At 40.3% G+C, this 17,571-nt stretch overlaps 3 non-coding genes across 3 annotated transcripts; 1 reads left to right on the top strand and 2 right to left on the bottom strand.

The window, feature by feature from the left end:
* Nucleotides 1-4,742: 4,742 nt before the first annotated feature.
* trnas-gcu (transfer RNA serine (anticodon GCU)) lies at nt 4,743-4,824 on the top strand. The gene has a single exon. It is a non-coding gene; the product is annotated as a tRNA-Ser (tRNA).
* A 3,453-nt stretch (nt 4,825-8,277) lies between these two features.
* trnae-uuc (transfer RNA glutamic acid (anticodon UUC)) lies at nt 8,278-8,349 on the bottom strand. The gene has a single exon. It is a non-coding gene; the product is annotated as a tRNA-Glu (tRNA).
* A 134-nt stretch (nt 8,350-8,483) lies between these two features.
* On the bottom strand, nt 8,484-8,556 carry trnar-acg (transfer RNA arginine (anticodon ACG)). Its single transcript has one exon. It is a non-coding gene; the product is annotated as a tRNA-Arg (tRNA).
* Nucleotides 8,557-17,571: the final 9,015 nt, after the last annotated feature.

Below are 17,571 nucleotides of genomic sequence, written 5' to 3'. Positions count from 1 at the left end.
CTAAGACTCACTCTGCTTTTCTCAGAAGAGGGAGCTATTTGCCTTTCTTTTACAGTTTTTCTCAATCGCTAAAACACTAAACCCCATTCTTGAAACACATCTGTCAACTGCTAAAACTTGTCTATTGAATTAATTACTCTTTTCACAAAACCTTAAACTATTTTATCCTAGACAGTTTTCATATCTGATTCAACCTTTTTGCAAAACTCTAAACACATTCTCACTGACAAACAGGCATTCTGCATGGTAGTGCACTTTAATGCAAAATTCTTCTCAGCATACCATATCTACTCCAGTCAATGGATGCAGCATGTGATGACATTAAAGTGGATTCTTTTCAAGCTTGAATTCTGCATGCATCCTGTTGTCTAGATAGGGAGAATATTGCCTGTGATGTAGATGAAGTCCTGTGCCTTGACCCAGCCCAGAGACATGATCCTGAGGGAGAATAAACAAATGATTTTGCAAACTGTATATACAATAAATAAATATACTACAGTTCATATACTGTATGTCTTTGTTGGTTATCTAGTATATAAATATATAAACACATCGGTAAATATGTTTTCATGTATACAAAAAAAATTCCTGAATAAAGATGGCTTTGCTATAATAAAGGCACAGCGTTTTGTATTGTTTTAAGTAGTGTAATGACTGTTGTGTAGTGTTCATGTACCATTTTATGTAGTGTGTAATAACTGCTGTGTAGTGTTTATGTATTGGCTGGATTTGTGTGTATTTTGACAAGCAGCGTTTTATTTTGAGCAAAGATAAAATAGTTGATTGTTTGATATTGCAAGACAAGTCAGATGTAGCTTACATTTTGGGTTTTGTGTTTAATGTTTTGAGAAAAGTAGAGTAAATTTCAATTGTGACCATATACATTTTACAATGCAAGCGATTGATGGTTAATGGCTTAATTTAAGGGCCCAACAGTGGCAACCTCGCAGCAGTGGGGTTTAAACCCCTTCAATTACCTCAAATTACTAGTCCAGCATCTTAACAACTAAAGTACCTCTGCCCCTATTAATATCTATTGACATTTTACCTGAGTTAGTTATGGTCTATAAACTGGGGTAGGTAAATTAAATGATGATTCAATTAATCATCAGCATTGTTATGAATAAATCTGTAACACAATATACCATTAAACTCACCTGTAAACATACACCTTAAACAGTCATCCAAAGATTCAAAATCAATAATATAAAACTAACGGATTGATGGATGGTGATATTTGTAAAGTGCAATTAATGTATATAGTATTTCAGTAATGTGCCAATAGAAATATTAGTATCATCTGTATGCTGTTGAAGTGTAGCAACAAACACATCATAAACTGCAGCTATACTTTATTATCTACATAAAGGTTTTGTTTTTATTTATATACAATGGTTTGTTAGTCTATTTTCACAATATCAGATAAAGGTTGACATGAGTTGACATGTATGTAACTGGATTGGGGGTGGGGAGCCAGATGTGGTTACATACAGCAGAGACACTTTCAACTCTGGATGCCAGATCTGAATCTGACACTCAGCACAATGATGTTCCTCCTCTTCTTCATTTTCATTATTGTTGATGATAATGGTAAGTGATATACAAGAGGCATCATATTTAAATAAGTTTGTATTAATTTTCTACTATTAGAAGCATAAATTCTATATTTAGAAATAAAATGTGTTTAATATAGTATCAACTAAATGTTATAAATTGTTATAATGTTTTATATCAGAAGCTGCTGAGAGCATTAAACCAGATCAAAACAGCTCATCTTCAACTGAAGGAAGCAACATCACACTGTCCTGTACATATGATGTATCGGTTGATAGTCTTCACTGGTATCAACAAAAACTTGGATCAAAACCAGAGTTTTTAGTGCTGATTATTGGAGATGGTGAAGAAGTTAAAACAGCTCAAGCCTCTGACCCAAGAATCTCAATGAAACGCTACAAAACAAAAACAAAAAAAACAATAGAACTGGAGATCGTCTCTGCTGCAGTATCTGATTCTGCACTGTACTACTGCGCTCTGCAGCCCACAGTGACAATACAGCTATACTGTACAAAAACCTGTTATTAGAGGAGGGAGCTATTGTCATGTTTACATTTTATCACTTGCTGCTTCTTGTATTCCAAGTCTGTTTATCTAATAACAATCAGTGATTAACTCAGTGGTTCTTAAATGATTTTGTCTCATTCTTCCTGCAGACACTTCTGAAGGGGTACAACAGCACAGGATGTAATTCATTCTCTGCACATTTGATATTGGTGAAAGGTTAGGACTACAGACAGGCTGCATGGACGTCCCTGCAAAAGACGTCCTCTTAAAGGCAGCAGATGTTGCTCTAAAATCTCAATGAACTTTCCTGCATTAATGCTGCCATCAGGGAAGTGTAAATGATATTGTACTGACACAACACCATGTCATTACAGCTCCTGGCTTTTGGATTGTCCCATGTTTTTCTGATTTGGGGTTATATTAGATGTTATATTAGTTATATTAGATATTTATATTAGGGGCTATATTAGATTAAGTTCTTTTTTCGCCTCAAACATCTAAACACAACCACCAATAATTATGAAATGAAAACATCTGTATCTGATATCTGTACACACCCTTAGCCTAATACTTGGTTTGGCAGTAATTACAGCTTCAAGGCGTCTTGGTAAAGAAGCTACGAGCTTGGCACACTTGTTTCTGGACATTTTTGCTCGTTCCTCTTGGCATATCCTTGCAAGCTCTGTCAGGTTGGTTGGAGAGCGTCGGTACACAGTCATTTTCAGCTCCTTTCACAGATGTTTGATTGGATTCAGGTCTGGGCTCTGGCTGGGCCACTCAAAGACATTCACAGACTTTTTCTGAAGCCACTCCATTGTTCTCTTGGCTGTGTGCTCTGGGTCTTTGTCATGTTAGAAGGTAAACCTTCACCCAAGTCTGAGGTCCAGAGTGCTCTGGAGCAGGTTTTCTTCAAGTATCTCAGTGTACTTAGCTGCATTCATCTTTCCCTCTATCAGGACTAGTCGCCCCGGTCCCACTGCTGAAAAACATCCCCCCATCATGATGCTTCACTGTAGGGATGGCATTAGCCAGGTGATGAGCGGTGCCTGGTTTCCTCCCGACATGAATCTTGGTATTCAGGCCAAAAATGTGAATTTTGGTTCATCAGACCAGATAATCTTGTTTATCATGGTTTGAGAGTCCCCTAGGTGTCTTTGGGCAAACTCCAAGTGGGCTGTCATGTGCCTAAGGAGTGGCTTCCATCTGACCACCATGAAAGTGACTTGTGGAGTGCTGCCTGGATGGTTGATCTTCTTATAGGTTCTCCCATCTTCACAAGGATACGCTGGAGTTCTATGAGAGTGATCCTCCGGTTCATGTTCACCTCCCTGGCCAAAGCCTGTCTTCCCCGATCGCTCAGTTTGGCCAGGCGTTCAGGTCTAGGAAGATTTTTGGTGGCTCTTTGGGACCTGTAAAGCTGCAGCAATTTTTCTGTACCCTTCTCCAGATCAATGTCCTGACACAATCCTGTTTCTGAGGTCTGCAGATAATTTCTGTGACCCCATGGCTTGGAGTTTGCTCTGATATACACTGTCAACTGTGGGACCTTATATAGGCAGGTGTTGGTAATCCCCAATCACGTCCAATCAATTGAATTTTGCACAGGTGAACTCCAATTAAACTGTAGAAATTTCTCGAGCAGTATCAGTGAAAACAAACTGCACCTCAGCTCACTTTTTTAAATTTAATATACTTCTCAAAAACTTGTTTTCAAAAAGATGTTTAGTATATTTTTGCAAAGTATGTTAAACAATTGCTGAAGTAATTTACTTAAAGCACACTTTAAATACCATATACAAAGGTTTACTTAAGTGTGTTTTTCATAAAGCTATAAAGTAGACTTAAGTATACTAATCTTCAATATGCTACAGTGCACTAAAGTGTATTTTTGTCACACTAGTGATCAATACACTTAAAGAGTGCTAATTATACTGTAACTGTACAAAAATAATACAAAAGCTCCATAGGGTAGGTGTTATTACATGTGTGGTTAAGGTGCTTCGGTGGCACAGCAGTAAAACATGCTAAGATGCATCTGCTAAAAGTCTCCAAACTACCTCAAAACATAAAAGTTTTTACCCTCACTGGTTGATAGTTACAATTTAAGTAACAGAGATCAGTACGTGGCTGATAAATCTGGCTATGAACTACAAAGAATCGGAAAGTCTACAACTGGATGAACAAGGCAAAGGATGGATAATTCATTGTGCTCTGCACGCATGGTTTCGAATTCCATCCTCGTCGAAGTAAACACTTTTAAAAACCCTCGTAAATAACCTCAGTCTGCTTTGAAAACATTGGAAATAACTAACACGTACTGAATTGCTACTCCTACGTCTATTTGTTCTTCCTTATATGGTCAATAGGCAGCAGTGTTTTCAAAGCAGACCAAAGTAATTCAAGAGAGCTTTTAAAAGTGCAGGCAAATCCCATCCTCGTGGGGCTGAAAGTACTTTTAAAAACTCTCTCAAATGACCTCAGTGTGCTTTGAAAACATTGCAGCCTATTGACCATATGTGGAAAAGCAAACGGACATAAGAGTAGTAGTTTAGATCGTCTGTGTTGCCCTTTTTCCACCCATTTTCAGGCCAATCCAGCCCTCTGAAGCTCCTCCTGCCACACTTGATTACAAATGACACACCTGCAATCAGACCAGAAGAGCATTCCTCATAGCTTGACCAGGCGAGGTGGCCGAGTGGTTAAGGCGATGGACTGCTAATCCATTGTGCTCTGCACGCGTGGGTTCAAATCCCACCCTCGTCGAAAACAACACCTTTTAAACTCTTAATGCATGCTCCACAAATCCACAAAGTGGAGACCGTTAAACAATGTGTGGTTACTAATCTGTATGTCATTAACATTATATTAAAAGAACGGCTGTATGAGATGAACTGTTTCTATTTGGTGTTACAGTTGTGATTTTTTTTCTTATACCATCTTATACAGCCGTTCTTTTAATACAATGTTAATGACATACAGATTAGTAACCACACGTTGTTTAAAGGTCTCTACTTTGTGGATTTGTGGAGCTGGATTTTTGTGCATGCATTAAGAGTTTAAAAGGTGTTGTGTTTGACGAGAATGGGACTCAAACCTACACGTGCAGAGCACAATGGATTAGCAGTCCATCACGTCCACTGCTTCCTGATAGACTGCAGTCATAGTCCCAACAGAACAAGCCTCTTCAGAAACAGAATCAGCTTTATTCGCCAAGTATGTTTACACACACAAGGAATTTGTTTCAGGCTGTTGTTAGCTCTCTACAATTTACAACAATACAATATACAGACAAGACTATGTAGACTCTTTACAATTTACAAACAATACAATATACAGACAAGACTATGTAGACTCTCTACAATTTACAAACAATACAATATACATACAAGACTATGTAGACAGTGTAAAAATTTACATGTTCAGCAGAATTTGCATATGTACAGAAAATATAAAAATAGTGTAAGATAAATAGTTGAGTAAGGTAAGATGCAGTTACGGTATTATACAGCATGTATAAAGTGCAGTGTGGCATGTAAACAACAGTAAACAGTAGTTCAGTTTTTGTTATTAATGAGTTTGATGGCATTTGGAAAGAAACTGTTACAGTGTCTGTTTGATTTAGTGTTCAGGGCTCTGTAGCACCTGCCAGAGGGTAGGAGGTTAAAGAGTTCGTGTCCAGGGTGTGCAGAGTCTGTGATAATTTTTTCTGCCCGGTTTCTTGTCCTTGTTGTGTATAAGTCCTGGAGGGTAGGCAAAGGAGCACCGATGATTTTTGCTGCTCTATCCACCACTCTTTGCAATCTGCATCTGTCCTGTTTTGTGGCTGAACCGAACCACACTGTGATGGAAGTGCACAGGACAGATTCAATGACTGCGGTGTAGAACTGTTTCAACAGCTCCTGTGGCAGACCGTGTTTCCTCAGTTGACGCAGAAAGTACATCCTTTGCTGGGCCTTTTTGAGGATGGAGTTGGTGTTGGCCTCCCACTTTAGGTAATTGGAAATAGTAGTTCCCAAGAACCTGAAGGTCTCCACGGTAGACACAGTGCTGTTGAATATGGTGATGGGGAGCAGTGTCGAAGGTTTCCTTTTAAAATCCACTGTCATCTCTACAGTCTTTAGTGTGTTCAGCTCTAGGTTGTTCTGACTGCACCAGAGCACCAGCCGATCAATCTCCTGCCGATATGCAGACTCATCTCCATCCTGGATTAGTCCAATGATCGTAGTGTCGTCTGCAAACTTTAGAAGTTTCACTGTTGGGTCTGTAGAGGTACAGTCATTAGAGTAGAGAGAAAATAGCAGTGGAGAGAGGACACAGCCCTGTGGTGCACCAGTGCTGACTGTTCTTATGTCAGAGGTAATATCCCCCAGCCTCACCTGTTGTGTCCGGTCTGTCAGAAAGCTGGTGATCCACTGACAGATGGCGAGGGACACACTGAGCTGAGACAGTTTGAAGTCAAGGAGTTCTGGTATGATGGTGTTAAATGCAGAAGTAAAATCCACAAAAAGGATTCTTACATAAGTCCGTAGGCTGTCCAGATGTTCTAAGATGTAGTGCAATCCCATGTTGACTGCATCATCCACCGACCTGTTTGACCGGTAGGCAAACTGGAGAGGGTCCAGCAGGGGGCCAGTGATGTTCTTCAGATGTGTCATAACCAGTCGTTCGAAGGATTTCATGACCACAGATGTTAAGGCAACCGGTCTGTAGTCATTAAGTCCTGTGATGGAGGGTTTCTTGGGGATTGGGATGATGGTGGAGCGTTTGAAGCAGGATGGGACTTCACACAGCTCCAGTGACTCGTTGAAGATCTTTGTAAAAATAGGAGCCAGTTGGTCCGCACAGGCTTTGAGACATGACGGTGAGACTCCATCTGGGCCTGGTGCCTTCCTGGTTTTTTGTCTTTGGAAGAGTCGTCTCACGTCCATCTCACCTATTTGTAATGCAGATTGTGTATCCATGGAAGAATGTGTGGTGATAGCTGAAGGTGTGATATGGGCTGTTGATGTGCAGGGGTGAAGGGTGGGTGTGAATGTTTCCTTATCAAACCTACAATAGAAAACATTGAGGCAAACAAAGTCTCAAAAACACTCCAATCAGTACAGTCAAAACAGTCCTGTAGTTCCTGCTTTGCCTCACTGGTCCATTTCTTCACAGTTTTAACCACAGGCTTAGCTGATTTTAGTTTCTGCCTGTATGTCGAAACAAGATGAACCAAGCAGTGATCAGAATGTCCCAGAGCTGCATGGGGCACAGAGCGGTACGCATCTTTAATTACAGTGTAGCAGTGGTCCAATGTATTATTGCCCCTGGTGGGACAATTAATGTGTTGTCTGTATTTTGGAAGTTCGTGGTTCAGTTTTCCCTGTTAAAGTCCCCAAGTATGATAAAAAGTGAGTCCACATATTTCTGCTCCAAACAGGTTATCTGGTCAGCCAGGCTTTTCTGTGCAGCATCCACATTAGCCTGAGGTGGGATGTAAACACCGACCAAGATAAAGGAGGAGAACTCCCGCGGTGAATAAAACGGCTTGCAGTTAATAAACAATGTTTCTAAATGCGGGCTGCAGTGTTTGTTTAATACTGTGACATCTGTGCACCAGTTTTCATTGATGTAAAAACATATTCCACCGCCTTTAGTTTTACCTGAGAGTCCCGTTACGCGATCCGCTCGGTGTAGATGAAAGCCCGGCAGAAGTAATCCACTGTCAGGAACGGATTCGCTGAGCCAAGTTTCAGTAAAACAAAGTGCAGCGGAATGTGCAAAGTCTCTTTTAATTTTGTTCAGGAGAAGCAGCTCATCCATTTTGTTGTTTAGAGAGCGGAGGTTCACCAAGTGAATCGATGGAAGCGCAGTTCGAAATCCTCGCTGTCTGAGTTTCACTAGCGCACCGGCACGCTTTCCCCGTCTGCGTCTCCTCCATTCCACACAGAGAGCCGCTGCTCCACAAACAAAAATGTCCATAAAACTATCCGAGTTTGTAAATATTGGCGAGAAACTGTTAGCGGTAAGCTGCCCGATGTTAAGCAGCTCTTCCCTGGTGTATGTTATCGGGTTTGCATGACAAAACACACATAAAATAAACAAAAACAAAGAAAAAAGCAGAGAGCGCTGTGCCGAGGCTGCCATCTGCGGCGCCATCGTTAACGTTAATCGCAACATGGCACAGGTGAACTAATAGGCAAAGTTTTGCTCGAGTCCTATCATAATGATGAGTTCCCATACCGGGAGTCGAATCTGGGCCACCTGGGTGAAAACCAGGAATCCTGACCGCTAGACCATATGGGAAACTGAAGATCTTGCCATCGGCTGACGCCAGCATCAGTCACTTCTTTCCACTTTGACAAGAGCTGCATTGTTGGATCTGAGGTACCGAGAACCATACACAAGGAGTTAGAAAGACAAAATAGGCACAAGGTAAACGAGCCAGCCAGGAGTCGAACCTAGAATCTTCTGATCCGTAGTCAGACGTGTTATCCATTGCACCACTGGCCCCTGTGGGACCAAAAACTCACTTATATGAAGTTTCCCCAAGTTCAGAAGATCAAAGTTTGTTTTGTCTTTTTACTTGTTATCAGTTAACCACACACACACACACACACACACACACACAATACAAATAGCACCTGCTCTCTGTGACAAGGATGTTTATTAATAAATGATATGAAGTTAAGCAGATAAAACATGAAATATCTCAGGTTCATCCTGTCTGCAATCAAATAAAAGTCAAAGTAAATGTATTTGCATTTTCCATGCTGTCTTAACTTTTTCTGATTTGGGGTTGTATGAAAATAACCATATAGTATATTAAAATTAAGGTAGGATGAATTAAAATTGTAAATACGTTATAACACAAGCTCCATTTCTATAAAAGTTGGGACATTTTGTAAAATGTAACAAAACAAGAATCTGTGATTTGGTGATGGATCTTTATTTAAATGACAAAAGTGCAAATAAATGACTCTCATTGGTTGATTCAATTGTATAAATATTAACAAATGTTGAATTTAGTGCTAGCAACACTATAATAAAGTTGGGACAAAAACAAAAACACTGTGAAAATTTTCAAAAATATTTAAGTGACACTGTGTTAATAAATTCACAATAAGCAGAGTAACTGGTATCAGGTAAGGATATCATTATGATGTACGTATATCCACCAAAGTCACCAAGTTTTTACAAGCAGAGATGGGTCATGGATTACCACTTTGTGCCAAACTTTGCAAATGATTGTTAATCAGTATAAAAATAACATTTCTCAACACCAGAAAAATAATCTTTTTCAGATGTGTCCTATTGTAAATACATGCTGCATCATGAAGAGGTTGATCCGTCTACACTGACCACAGACTGAAGTCTTGTATTAAGCAAACATTTCACTTCAAAACTTCATGAATTAGTATCCTTAGTTTCCAATCAATTACATAATAAGTGAAAATACAGTGTTACCTTGAAACTCGACGTCAGTTGGTGCTGGGAGTGACATAGAGTTTAGGCATTGAGTTTCAAGGTATTTCTTTCCATAAGGATGTATGGGAAACCTGTTAATGTGTTCTGTGGTCCCGTAGAACTGCATATATTTTAGTCTAATGTAAAATAATGGGGTTGTTTTTGACACTTATACCCTGAACAGTTAAAAATCAATAACAAAATACAATAAAACCTCTTTACCTTTACTTCTATATTGTTTCCTTAGGCTTCTTAATCGTGGAGATGCTTGATCTTGGAATATCGTATTCCATTCAGTAAAGGCGCATTCACATGAGAAGCGGCAAAACCGTTTTTGCGCCGGCTGTGCCGTTATTCCCTATGAAGTGTGCCAGTGCACAAAGATTAACGTGACCTATTGTACCAAAACAACGAGTGATGAATTTCATTAGTGGAGAGAACCTATGAGCAGTAATTATTAAGAGAGGTTTTGTGTTCCTATGTCGGTTCTTTTAATACATTGTCACATTCATTTTTTTTTAACGATAAGCGTATTAGACTCTCTTGGAAAAGCTGATTCTCACAGTTTCTCAGTGCTGAATACAGCAGCAGTCACACACGTCGAGTTTAAGAGAAAAACGTTGAGTTGAAGGGTACAAATTTCTCGACGGAGGGTGTCAAGATTCAAAGATTTTTAATTTTGGGGATGTCGAGTTACAAGGTAGCACTGTAATTGGAATAGTAATGTAACACAGTGCTAAACATGCATTTGTGTTATGTGTGTTGCAGACATCAAATTTTAGATTTTATTACATGGGTCAATGAAATAATCTTTTGTCACTTGAATAAATGTTTAAGAATATGAACAAATTACAGAGTTACAATTGCCATTTAAATTAATATGATAAGCAAATGATTTTCCTACTTTTGCAATCTGAGACATGATCTGCACTGCTTTTCTTTTTAATGTATTTTATAGTGATGATGTTTTTTTTCTTGCTGTAGGCATGGAATGGCACAGGGAAAACTGCTCTGTGTTGGTTTTGTAGATGATGTGTATCTGTTTTATTTTACTTTCTTATATATTTATTTGTTTCTTTGTTAAATTATTATTTAAATATTATGTGATGAGTAACAAATTATCTGCAGTCCATTTTTTTCAATTTTTGCTGTGGGTGTACAGTGACATACTAAGAATTGATCTGTATTGGTTTTGTACTGGCAATTTGATTTCACCAATTTATGGTGTTTTAATTGTGCTTTTTATATACAGTGTATCACAAAAGTGAGTACACCCCTCACATTTCTGCAAATATTTCATTATATCTTTTCATGGGACAACACTATAGACATGAAACTTGAATATAACTTAGAGTAGTCAGTGTACAACTTGTATAGCAGTGTAGATTTACTGTCTTCTGAAAATAACTCAACACACAGCCATTAATGTCTAAACAGCTGGCAACATAAGTGAGTACACCCCACAGTGAACATGTCCAAATTGTGCCCAAATGTGTCGTTGTCCCTCCCTGGTGTCATGTGTCAAGGTCCCAGGTGTAAATGGGGAGCAGGGCTGTTAAATTTGGTGTTTTGGGTACAATTCTCTCATACTGGCCACTGGATATTCAACATGGCACCTCATGGCAAAGAACTCTCTGAGGATGTGAGAAATAGAATTGTTGCTCTCCACAAAGATGGCCTGGGCTATAAGAAGATTGCTAACACCCTGAAACTGAGCTACAGCATGGTGGCCAAGGTCATACAGCGGTTTTCCAGGACAGGTTCCACTCGGAACAGGCTTCGCCAGGGTCGACCAAAGAAGTTGAGTCCACGTGTTCGGCGTCATATCCAGAGGTTGGCTTTAAAAAATAGACACATGAGTGCTGCCAGCATTGCTGCAGAGGTTGAAGATGAGGGAGGTCAGCCTGTCAGTGCTCAGACCATACGCCGCACACTGCATCAACTCGGTCTGCATGGTCGTCATCCCAGAAGGAAGCTGACGCATAAGAAAGCCCGCAAACAGTTTGCTGAAGACAAGCAGTCCAAGAACATGGATTACTGGAATGCCCTGTGGTCTGACGAGACCAAGATAAACTTGTTTGGCTCAGATGGTGTCCAGCATGTGTGGCGGCGCCCTGGTGAGAAGTACCAAGACAACTGTATCTTGCCTACAGTCAAGCATGGTGGTGGTAGCATCATGGTCTTGGGCTGCATGAGTGTTGCTGGCACTGGGGAGCTGCAGTTCATTGAGGGAAACATGAATTCCAACATGTACTGTGACATTCTGAAACAGAGCATGATCCCATCCCTTCGAAAACTGGGCCTCATGGCAGTTTTCCAACAGGATAACGACCCCAAACACAACCTCCAAGATGACAACTGCCTTGCTGAGGAAGCTGAAGGTAAAGGTGATGGACTAAACCCAATTGAGCACCTGTGGCGCATCCTCAAGTGGAAGGTGGAGGAGTTCAAGGTGTCTAACATCCACCAGCTCCGTGATGTCATCATGGAGGAGTGGAAGAGGATTCCAGTAGCAACCTGTGCAGCTCTGGTGAATTCCATGCCCAGGAGGGTTAAGGCAGTGCTGGATAATAATGGTGGTCACACAAAATATTGACACTTTGGGCACAATTTGGACATGTTCACTGTGGGGTGTACTCACTTATGTTGCCAGCTATTTAGACATTAATGGCTGTGTGTTGAGTTATTTTCAGAAGACAGTAAATCTACACTGCTATACAAGTTGTACACTGACTACTCTAAGTTATATCCAAGTTTCATGTCTATAGTGTTGTCCCATGAAAAGATATAATAAAATATTTGCAGAAATGTGAGGGGTGTACTCACTTTTGTGATACACTGTATGATAAAAGAAGCTAGGGCATGAGATCATTAATTACTTAACAACTCAACTGAGAAATCTGGCATAATAATAAGTGATCATAATACTACCAGGTGTACTCAATTATGTTTTGTAATGTAGAAAATTGTAATCTATAAAAATGCAATTAAATTGCATGACTTGTGGGTGACTTCTGTCTTCTGGAAAAAAAAAAGTTGTTTCATACCATCTTCTGTAACTGCAGTCTTTGTAAGTAGCCTAGCACTGTATACTAAAACACTTACATATAAGTCAGCACAGGCAGAAAAGTATTAAGGAAGTTTCTTCTAGATTTAGACCTTATGATTGACTATGACTGTGGGGGGAGCTAGATGTGAGAACAAATGTAAAAACTTGCATTTTCTTTAAAGCTGGTTATTTGAACTGACACAACAACCATGTTACTCCTCCTCTCAGTATTTATTATTGTTGCCCACACTGGTAAATATATATTATTTATTCTTTGTTAATTACATATTATTATTATTAGTAGTAGTATTTTTATTGTTGTTATTATAATTGATTTATTTTAATACACTTTATTTGATATTGGTTTGCGTAAATTATTTAATGACAGCATTAAACCAGACCAAACCAGTTCATCTTCAACAGAAGGAAGCAGCATCACACTGTCCTGTACATATACAGGATCACCATATAATCTCCACTGGTATCATCAAACACCTGGATCAAAACCAGAGTTTCTGGGGCTGATTAGACGATCCACAAAAGATGTCACATATGCTGAACCAGCTGATCCACGACTGTCTATAAATCTTAATACAGAAGATATGAAAGTGGAGCTGAAGATCTCCTCTGCTGCTGTAACAGATTCTGCACTGTGTTACTGCACCATGCAGCCCACAGTAACAGCAACTCCAGTCATGCTGCACAAAAAGTCCTTCATGTGAGAAGTGTTTTATTCTCACTAGGTGGAGCTGTTTGCTTTTTAAACAGATTCACTTTATCTGGTAACGTTTACCAAGTAAAACAAGTTTTTTTTTTATTTTACTCGTTTTTGTTAGGCTCTGTGGCGTCAGGGGAATGTGCCATCTCTCCCTGACGCCACAGGCCTTACAGAGCAGAGACGAGCTGTGCATTTAATTACCTGGCCAGCTCGTTAGGGCGAACGGGCTGCACCTGTGCTTTCCCTTATTTAAGGGATAGGTGCAGAGCTGTAGCCGTCGCACCTTCTGCTCCTGTTGGCTGTTTCTTTTTTTGTTCTTTCAGTTTGTTTGGCACTGCGGTGTCCTTTTATGTTTGTTTATTTTTTATCTCTAAGGTTGTGCCGCCGCACTGTGCCGCCGCCGCCGTGCCGCCGCCGCCGGGCCACCGCTATTGGGGCGCCACCAGGCCGCCGTCGCCGCCAAGCTGCCGCCATTGTGCCGCCGCTGTCGAGCCGCCGCCGCCGCCTGGTCGCCGCCTTCAGGTCGCCGTCAGGCCGCTGCCGCCGAGCCGTCGAGCCGCCGTGCCGCCGCCACCGTGAGATCCTGTTATCGCGCCCAGAGGAACGCGACCCCCTCCCAGCGTAAACCGCTGGTGACAGCGTCACGTTCCGCCCTCTGGAGCGCTTGCGCAAATGGCCACTTCCCAGCCACCCTGGCTGGTGACAGCGCCTTTGCTTTTAACTTTTGAAGTCCGTAAATAAATCACACCCGGTAGCTGGCATGGCTCTAGCCAGCATAAGCTGCTGGAAAGCGCCGTGCCATCCAGCTATTGGCGGTGTTACCCCCCCTTCTTCGGCCAACAGCGCGAGGTGTTCCATCTCGCGAACCCACTCTTTGCCTCAATAGCGCCGGGAGCGAGTCTACCACTAGCGCCGCTGTGGCAGGCTGTTAAAGCTCCCGGTCAGGAGGCAAGAGTCCTGGGTTCGTGCCTCGTGCTTCCCCTTTTCTTTTGTATGCCTTTTTGTTCCTTTTCAGCCCTTGACGTCCGGCTGCCTTCGGGATTCCCCGAAGTGTTTTTTGTTGTTGTTATTCCTTTTATTTTTATGTATATTATGTTTATGATTTGGTAAATAAAACCCTTTTTAGTTAACCCTCCGCATCCTTGGGTCCTTCCTCCCCACCTCATAACAGTTTTACTATATTTCAAAGATGTAGTTATGTATTATAAGGCTTTTGAAATAAGTTATCACTTTGTGGTACTTTCAGACATAACTGTAAACTGCTGTTTGAAAGGTGCTAAACTCTGATGGAAAGGGTACAGCAAGACCATACTTTACACCAAGTGACCAAGGCTAGTTATGCACATTTATTGTCTCACATACTGTATATGTTCCAGATTTTACACCACACCTCTTAATATCCATCAATAACAGCTTTGCTTTGCCACTTGCTAGCTGGATGTAGTTACCATTTCTATAGAAGCTCAAGAAGCCAGGATCAAAAACAGAATATTGACTATAACCCCTGTCACATGTGCCCTTTCACCCGGTATGTATTTTCAATTTAGTGATCATACCTGGTATTTTTGATAGCTAGCTGTATGTGAGAAGACATAGCAAACATTATTATTATTTGGCTTAGTGAGGCTCCTTAACTACTTACCTCTCCTACTGACCCACAGAACCAGTAGTGTAACTAACCAACCTGCCATGCCCACTCTGAACAGCAAATGTTGTGACACGCTAACACAAGTGTATTAACTTGGAAACTACAATGGCCAGCATTATTTAGGCTCATTAGCACTCATCGTTTTTCTGCATGAGTAAGTACAATGTACAACTTTCAGCAAGACAGGAAGTGTCAGTGACATACTTGGTTAGTTTGCAAGAATACAATCAAACATCCCCCACAAAAATAGTGCTGGATAAGACCTGAAACAATAATACATATTAAGGGCAGAGTGTTTTGCATGGTAATACAACAAATAAGTTACATAAATGAATCTGGATAAATGAAAAACATGTCAGAAACAAAGAAAGGTAAAATAGAAGTATGTTAATTTATAAAATATAAGTATATATTAGAACTTTGTATTATGCACACACTGCAATATACACAGATTACTCAAAGATGGACAGCGCAGGAGCAGCTTTTTACAGTGGAGCACTATAACAGATCAATGTACATTAATGACAGGTGCATTGGGATAGATAGAAACAGTGGCTATACTACAGCTTCTGATGGGTTCATCTTGGTTCTTTTTATGATTTTTTCTGTATGTGGGAGATGTTTGCTTACTTAGGATCTTGACCCACATCTCTGTAAAGCTGTTGTGCAACAATCTCTATTGTTTAATGCCTTTTGGAAATACAAATAAAGCTGGTATTAATTGAATTATTACCTGCAGTGTCATTATTGAACCCCAAACATGAAGAAAGTATTTTACAAAATACAAATATTTCAATATTGTCTTACACCAAAGCTCAGAAACACCAAAAGTCTCCAGCAGTATTTTGGTAAGGAATAGATAATATCTTATGATGATGTGTGTACAGTGTTGCTGCAGCACCTGCACTTCCTGTGTGTGACTTCCTAGAGACTTGTTTCCTCATGTGATGAGTTCAGCACTATTATACAGAGTCCTCACAAAGCTGTGATCAGAAATGGCTCCACTATGTAACTTACTGCACATTGGGAGATACACAGCACTGATTCTTACTATAGCATCGGGTAATTTACTAACATTTTAATTAATGCACGTTTTTAAAACGTTTAATTCCTTTACAATTTTTAGTATTATTTAACATATTTTCTTTTCTTTTAACAGGTGGTTTTGCAGGTAGAATTTGGCCAATAAATTCTGACATTGTTGCTAAAGAAACAGAAACTGTTACTCTACAATGTTCATATGAGTCAAGCAGCAGCTACACTTATCTTTACTGGTACAAACAAAGTCCTAACAGTGCACCCCAATATTTACAGCATAAACAAGAATCATCAGGTTCTACTGAATTTACTATCAACAATCTAAAGCTGACAGATTCTGCTCTCTATCACTGTGCACTAAGAGAAGCCCAGTGATACAAAGCTATTGAGATGCTGTACAAAAACTCTCTCATATGAAGTTAAAAGATCAAAGTTATTTTCACACCTTATCAGTTAACCACACACACACACACACACACACACACACACACACACACACACAGAGAGAGAGAGAGAGAGAGAGAGAGAGAGAGAGAGAGAGAGAGAGTGTAGGTATAAACACTGACAGGTGAAGTGAATAACACTGATTATCTCTTCATCACGGCACCTGTTAGTGGGTGGGATATATTAAGCAGAAAGTGAACATTTTATTCTCAAAGTTAATGTGTTAAAAGCAGGAAAATGAGAAAGCGTAAGGATTTGAGCGTGTTTGACAAATCGAGCATCTGTGGGATGTTCTGGACAAACAAGTCAGATTGATGAAGGCCCCACCTCACAACTTACAGGAGTTAAAGGATCTGCTGCCAACATCTTGGTGCCAGATACCCCAGCACACCTTCAGGGTTCTAGTGGAGTCTATGCCTCGATGGGTCAGGGCTGTTTTGGCAGCAAAAGGGGGACCAACACAATATTAGGATGGTGGTCATACCCGATTAGTGTATTATCAAGATTAAAGTGTAACCAGCAACCTTTTTTTCTCCTCTGTCAACTGGATGCACATCTGAAATAAGGACTGGAGAAAAAATGTGGTGCTCAATAAGTTCTCTGATACTAAATTGGTAGAACATTTCTGGATGTGTCAGAGAGCATTTATAAAGCTCTGCAGACTAATGAAGGACGTCATGTACACTGAAAAGGTGACAGTTCATCCAGCTGTACCACTGGAGTTGTGTGTGGTAATAATGCTACATAATCTCTGTTTAATACTGTGTAAACGTCAAAGCAAAACAAAACGTTCATTATTGATATGTATGTACAATTAAAAACAGCGTTGAATGAACTGTGTGAATGTTATTACCCACAATTAGTCAAGTTATACTCAAACAATTACTTACAGACAATAAGCAGTACATCTTGATTTTTAAATCTAAACTGCAGTCTTGCTCTCCTAACAGGTAAATATAAAACATTATTTTTACAGTATGTAGGTATTTCTCATAGCCCCTGACTTGGCTGGAACACACATCAGGGCCGGTATTCCTTGGTCTGATCACGACCGCCTCGGCGATCTGGACTTTGCCCATGACATCGCTCTACTCGAGGAGAACGAGCCAAATCTACAGCAGTCGACCACTGACCTTAGAAGAGAAGCAGGCAAAATTGGCCTCA

This window comes from Trichomycterus rosablanca, chromosome 4 (assembly GCF_030014385.1).
Source record: "Trichomycterus rosablanca isolate fTriRos1 chromosome 4, fTriRos1.hap1, whole genome shotgun sequence".
NCBI lineage: Eukaryota > Metazoa > Chordata > Actinopteri > Siluriformes > Trichomycteridae > Trichomycterus > Trichomycterus rosablanca.
Note: the sequence above shows the minus strand (reverse complement) of the source record. Positions and strands in the feature narration are given on the sequence as shown.